Source organism: Narcine bancroftii, chromosome 3 (genome assembly GCF_036971445.1).
Source record: "Narcine bancroftii isolate sNarBan1 chromosome 3, sNarBan1.hap1, whole genome shotgun sequence".
Classification (NCBI taxonomy): Eukaryota; Metazoa; Chordata; class Chondrichthyes; order Torpediniformes; family Narcinidae; genus Narcine; species Narcine bancroftii.
This window is the reverse complement of record NC_091471.1, coordinates 177931144-177938115: the sequence shown is the minus strand read 5'-3', so window position 1 is coordinate 177938115 and position 6972 is coordinate 177931144.

Genomic DNA, 6972 nt, shown 5'->3' with positions numbered 1-6972 from the left:
CAATTGTGTCGAAAGGATTTGACACCACAAGCCAGGTCAAGTCCTGGTGCTTGTTTGTATTCACTGACGATAAGGCATTCCGTCAGATCACCTGGATGGTCTGCTCCGGAAACCACGCCACTGAGTCTATCGAGTTCTCAACTCTCAATGTCTGCAGGACATTGACCACTACCTGATGGCCTTGTAATCATCAAATTTTGTGACATGTTCACGACAATAAATTCTGATTCTGATCAAAGATGTTTGCCTTTCCATGAAGGATAGGTGGTGTGATAAAGTCCACCTGACTGGGACATTACGCAACAACAAGGCAAGGCTCATCCTTCACAACACCTGGGATGGGGATGCTCGGCAAATAGTGGCACTTGGTGCCCTCACACTTTAGACTCACACACACATACACAATCACAGTCATCAGGACGAGGGCCATGTTGGGTATGCCCTTGTACATGACTTGTACATGGCAACCATTTCCAGCTTAGATCCCCGTGTGAACTGGAAGACTGCTCTGGTGACTGACAGAGTGGAGGTGTGGAGGATGGGCCACACCTGTGCCACATCCAGCAGTCCCGAGAGCATCTCACAATTGATGATTTGGTTCTTCCCTATTATTGAGAGGGTTGTGCTATGCCAAAAGACCCATCTTCTGGTGGACCTTTGTGATCTGCTCTGATTCTGATCTACTTTGTGGCATGCCTCAGCCTCTCCAAAGCAGTTCTCTAGCACCTTCAGGTACTCAGATCTGACTGTGAAGGGAATGGTGGGCCAGTCAGACCAGTTACCGAAGAGCATTGCCTTCCTCCGGTTTACCCTGGTGCCCGAAGTAGACTCAAAATAGCCACAGATGCTGATCAGACTGCAGACCAATTATATGTCTGAAAGAAGACGGCGACATCATCCATGTACAAGGAGGCCTTGATCTGAGTGTCTCCACTGCATGGCAACATTATTCTTCTTACGTCCTCGTCTTTCCTAATGGTTTCAGCAAAAGGCTCCATGCAGCACATAAGTAAGGCTGGAGAGAGGCAGAAACCCTGCCTGACTCCAGACTTGATGGGGAAGCTATCTGTTTCCCACCCTTTGATTTGGACTGCACTATGGATATCTGTGTAGATTCATTTCAGATACCCTCCCCAAAGTCCATTTTAGGGAGCATGTCCATCATGTACATGTGCAATATCCAATAGAACCTTTCTGGTCTTAGTTGACCAGACAGGTTTTTACCCTCCTTGTCCTGCACATAGGCGATAGCATCTCTGAGCAGTGTGAATGTCAAGAGATTTTGGTTGGGTGGATCATCTGCTCCAGGATATATTTAACTCAATTAGCAATGGCTTTGGACAGGATTTTGTAGTCAATGTTTAACAATGATATACGTCTCCAATTCCTGATATCCTCCTCCTTTCCCTTCTGCTTGAAAATGGGGATGATGGTGGGGGAGAGGGGAGGGGGTGGTGGGTTTGGTGTGATGGCGTAGGGAGAAGACACGAAAAAACACCTCTCCTGGCAGAATTAATTTGTGCCCAACTTTTTTAAATAGTAAACAGTTCTAAAACTCTTCTAAAGGTCTGAAAATATCACTGCAAAAAAATCTAAAACACAGACCACAGACTGAAAAAGAAAACGGCTACAACTGAGGTTACAGTTATGGAAGAAACTGGGCCAACCTTGGAAAACTCTGCCTCCCCTCGAGTAAGGTTTCAACCTACAGCACCACCTTCGCGGGGAGCTGGAGAAGATGGCACTGGACCACGGAAAAAGACTACAGAAATGACTATTGAACCAATGCACATCCGCACTACGGAAGTGATCAATTCGCAGCCTGTGGACCTGACTTCAACCACAGCAGCATCTCAAATGAGGGCTAAGTGAGGCAAAAGGGGTAATTATGGAAAACACAGGGATTAGGAAAGAGGGGATTTTGGAACTTTTGTGGCATATAAAGGCAGATAGGTCTCCGGGTCCCAACAGGATTTTCCCAGGATTTTGAGGGAAGTCAGGGATGAAATAGTGGAGACACTGACAGTGATTTTTCAACAGTCACTGGAGGGAGGAGTGGTGCTGCGGGATTGGTGTGTTGCAAACATGGCTCCTCTGCTTAAAAATGGCTCCAGGTACAGACCCAGCAATTATCGGCCAGTAAGTTTGACATCGGTGGTTGGTAAAGTAATGGAAAGTGCAGTATTCTTAGAGATAATATGTGTAAGTATCTAGAGGGGCAGGGACTTATCGGGAACACCAAATATGGGTTTTTGAGGGGAAGGTCATGTTTGACAAATCTTGTTGAATTTTTTGAGGAAGTGACTCGGAAGGTTGATGAGGGTAGAGCAGAAAATGTAGTCTATCTGAATTTCAGTAAGGCCTTTGATCAGGTTCCACATTGAAGGTTGGTGAGGAAGGCACTAGGAATTAATATTGAGGTAGTCAGATGGGTTCAACGGTGGCTAGAAGATAGGTGCCAGAGAGTCATGGTGGATAACTGTCTGTCAGGATGGAGGCCAGTGACGAGAGGAGTGCCTTGGGATCGGTGTTGAGTCCCTTGTTGTTCGTCATTTACATTAATGATTTGGATGATGGAGTGGTAAAATGGGTTAGTAAATATGTGGATGATACACAAATAGGGGGAGTTGTGGATAGTGAGGATGGTTTTTGGGGACTGCAGAGGGACTTGGACTGCTTAGAAGAGTGAGCTAAAAAGTGGCAGATGGAGTTTAATGTAGGCAAGTGTGAAGTGTTTCATTTTGGGAAGAATAATCAAAATAGGACATATGCAGTGAAGGGGAGGGCATTGGGGAATGCAGAGGAACAGAAAGATCTTGGAATAATGGTTCATCATTCTTTGAAAGTGGATTCTCATGTAGATAGGGTGGTGAAGAAGGCTTTTGGTATGCTGGTCTTTATAAATCAAAGCATAGAATATGGGAGCTGGGAGGTAATGTTGAGACTGTTCAAGGCATTAGTGAGGCCAAGTTTGGAGTATTGTGTGTAGTTCTGGTCCTCAAATTATCGGAAGGATATCAACAAGGTAGAGAAGGTACAGAGAAGATATACTAAAATGTTGCCTGGATTGCAGTATCTAGAATACAAAGAAAGATTGAGTAGACAGGATCTTTATTCATAGGTTGAGGAGGGTGTGATGGAATATTTGGAGATGTTTTTAGGAGATTGTTACAGAGTTATGTGTTATATTTTGACCTATGTGTTGTGTGGTTTTATGTTTAAAAGTAACAGTTTGCCTTTGAGAGGCGAGGTGAAGGTGGACTGCTGAGAGTGAGAGAGAGTGAGAGACAGATTGAGCCATGTGCAAAAGATGATCTAGAAATTTCTGGACTTGGAAGACAAACCACGACTGGGTGTGGCTGTTGAATGAAAGGAAACCCAATCATGAGTCATTGTCTAAGAGGCAGTTTGGAATGTTAGGCATTTTTTAAAAATGAAGATTCCAAAGGCAGCCAGAAGGATCCGGACCAAGCCAGTTGTTCCTCTCTCTGCAAGCAATACAAGAAGACCATTTCAAATTTTGTGCTCTCTCTCTCTCTCTCTCTCTCTCTCTCTCTCTCTCTCTCTCTCTAAAAGATCTTTTGGCTTCAGTTTACCAAACAAATTGAATTTTGTTTATGACCTTTATTTCGATTGCAATCAAAGTTTTGTGAGTTTTATATTTTTTGTGTTTGTTTGGTGTCTTAAGTTTTTTTCTGTGGGCTGGTTGGGAATATAACGTTGACTTTGATTATATGTTATATTTAGGCTGGGGAATTTATCAGTTTTATACTGTTATAGAAATTTGTATATTAACCAGTGGGCATTGTTATAAAAGGGGAGATTTTGAATTAAAGTTTGAAGGTGAAATTTTGTTAATAAAGAAATCGTTCATCTTTACACCTGTGTGATTTGTGGTTGTTGGTTTGATTTTGTAACATAATTTGGGGGTTCATCCAGGATCAAACTAATTTGGAAGCTTTAGGGGCGATTGATTTGTGCTTAGTTATCAGCCGTCTGAGTTTGACTCAAGATCTAGCTTGAAAATGAAAATAAACATTGAGTGTATAAATCACCAGCAGAAAAACCAGCATCTATGAATATTGACCAGTTCATAGCTAACCCTTCAGTGGTTAATTTAAAAATGGTTGAAAAGTCAGAACTGATGGTTATAGTTGGGAAGTTCAAACTTCTTACAATAAAAACTGGATGAAAAAGAAGGAAATTGCCCAAAAGTTTGTTAAGCACTATGTAGGAAAGGGGGTATTTGAAGAAGCTGCATTAGAACAGTTTCCCAAGGAGAAAATTTCAGAGGAAGTAAAGTTGGCTTTGAGAAAACTGGAGGTAGAGGAAAAAAGAGAGGCAGAAAGAAAAGCCGAACGGGAAGCAGTAAGGGAGGAGAGAGAGAAAAACAACAGAAACATGAGCTAGAACTAGCTTAATTGAGGCAGACCCTAACGCAAGAAGAGGGAGAAGCCCAAATCCCACGTGCTGGTCAGGACGAGACGTTTCTGGTCAGTAGAGAAGGGCGGTTAGTTCCTCCATTTGAGGAAGCTAAAATAGACCAGTATTTTCAACATTTTGGAAAATAGCTATAAATTTAGAATGGGCAGAAGACCAGTGGTCACTCCTGCTACAAAGTGTTCTTAAAGGGAAAGCCCATTAGATGTATTTGTGTCTCACTGTACAACAAGCAGCTGATTATGACTTTGTAAAGCAGGTTATACTCTGATCTTATGAACTAGTTCCAGAAGCTTATAGACAAAAGTTCAGGAGTTTAAAAAAAAAGCAGCAACCCAATCTTACATGGATTTTGCTTATGGGAAGGTTGTATGTTTGGATTGGTGGTGTGCTGCAATGAAAGGAGAAAATAACTTTGATTTATTGAGAGAAATCATTCTGATTGAGGAAATTAAAAATTGTGTTCCTGACGATATTCAAGTGTACTTGGCAGAGAAAAATATAAAAACTTGGCAAAAATTGGCAAAATTCACAGAGAAATATGCTTTAACTCACAAGCCTAAGCAGACACCAGGGAAAACTTATCAAAGAACACTGCTGATGATCCAAGTAGAGTAGAATGAAAATCTAGAAGTGAGGTTAATGGAAGAGAGGATGAGAAATGGGTGAAGGAAAAATTTTCGAGTGTTATTTGCCACTATTGTAAGAAGCCAGAGTGCATAATAGCAAATTGTCCTGTACTGAAAAGGAAGTAAGAGAAAGGGGTGGTACCAAATGCCTGTGTTCAGAGTGAGAAAGTTAGGGATATTTTTAAACCATTCATACTGAAGGTTTCATTTCGATTAAAGAAGGAACCAATCAAGTGCCAGTTAAAATCCTGCGGGATACTGGAGCAACACAATCGCTTGTATTAAGCAACATTTTGAACTTTGGTGAGGAGACCAATGCTGGAAATGTGAATTTTATTAAAGGGATTGGTGGTGAAGCAGAGCCTATACCTTTGCAAAGAATAGTGATGAAATCGGACTTAGTTAATGTCCCGGTTACGATAGGGATAAGATCAAGTCTGCCGGTGGACAAGTTTCTCTTTTGTTAGGAAATTATTTAGCAGAGGGTAAAGTCATACCTACGGTGAAACTCACAAATAAGCCATTGGTTTATGAGTCCGAAAAGGATTTGGAAATCTACCCTGTGTGTGCCATTACCAGAGCCATGTCTAGAAAAAAGGTAGAGGTAGAGAAAGTCTGTGATGATCCTGTAGTGGAGGCAAGCATTTAGGACAAACCTAAGGATCCAACTTTGCTGTTGTCAAGAGAAGAATTAATAGCCAGACAAAAGCTGGGATAAATTCTGTCTAACCAGGGTCTTGCTGGAATAAATTTTATCTAATCAGGAGATTGAAACTGTGTCAGTAGGTTACATTGTTCAAGAGGGAATATTGATGAAAAAGTGAAGACCACAAGTTATACCTGCCAGTGAAAACTGGGTGATAATAAGGCAAGTTCTAATTCCTAAAACTTACAGGAATGAAATATTAAAGTTGGCTCATAGTACACCTTTAGGAGGTCATCTCGGAGTGAAGAAGATGGTTGATAAGATAAGGAAACAGTTTCATTGGCCGAAATTAAGAAAAGATATTGTGAACTTTTGTAGAACCTGTCACACTTGTCAACTGGTGGGCAAGCCAAATCAAGGACCACCAGTGGCACCGTTACAACCCATCCCTGCTTTCAGGGAGCCCTTCTCTAAAGTGATAGTGGATTGTGTTGGCCCATTGCCAAAAACCAAGGCGGGAAATGAATATTTGTTAACACTCATGTACACAGCTTCAAGGTTTCCAGAGGCTATTCCCCTGAGAAGCATTAAAGTGAAGACGATTATGAAGGCTATGCTAAAATTTTTCACACTGTTTAGCCTACCAAGGGAAATTCAGTCGGACCAAGGGAGTAATTTTATGTCTGGAATATTTCAATAGGTGGTGTATGAATTGGGAGCCCATCAAATTGTGTCGTCTGCCTATCATCCTGAAAGTCAAGGGGCCTTGGAAAGGTTCCATTTAACTGTGAAAAATATGATGTGGTCTTATTGCCTTGAAAATAAAAAGGATTGGGATGAAGGAATCCATTTGTTATTGTTTGCTGTTAGAGAGGCAACTCAGGAGTCTCTTGGCTTTAGTCCATTTGAATTGGTGTTTGGTCATGAAGTCAGGGGTCCATTACTATTGTTGAAGGAACAGTATCATAATGATGTACAATTAAATCTGTTGGATTATGTTTTCAAATTTAAAACAGATTACATCAGGCTTGTGAAATGGCCAGGAAAAATTTTAAAACTGCTCAGGGAAAAATGAAAATTCGGTATGATCAAAAAGCAAACATTAGGGACTTTAAACCCGGTGACAAAGCATTGGTTTTGTTTCCAATTCAGTGAAACCCTTTGAGAGCTCAGTTTTCAGGACCATATAAAGTGAAATTTAAAATTAACAAGGTTACCTATGTCATTGAGTCGCCTGATCGTTGAAGAATTTCCCCC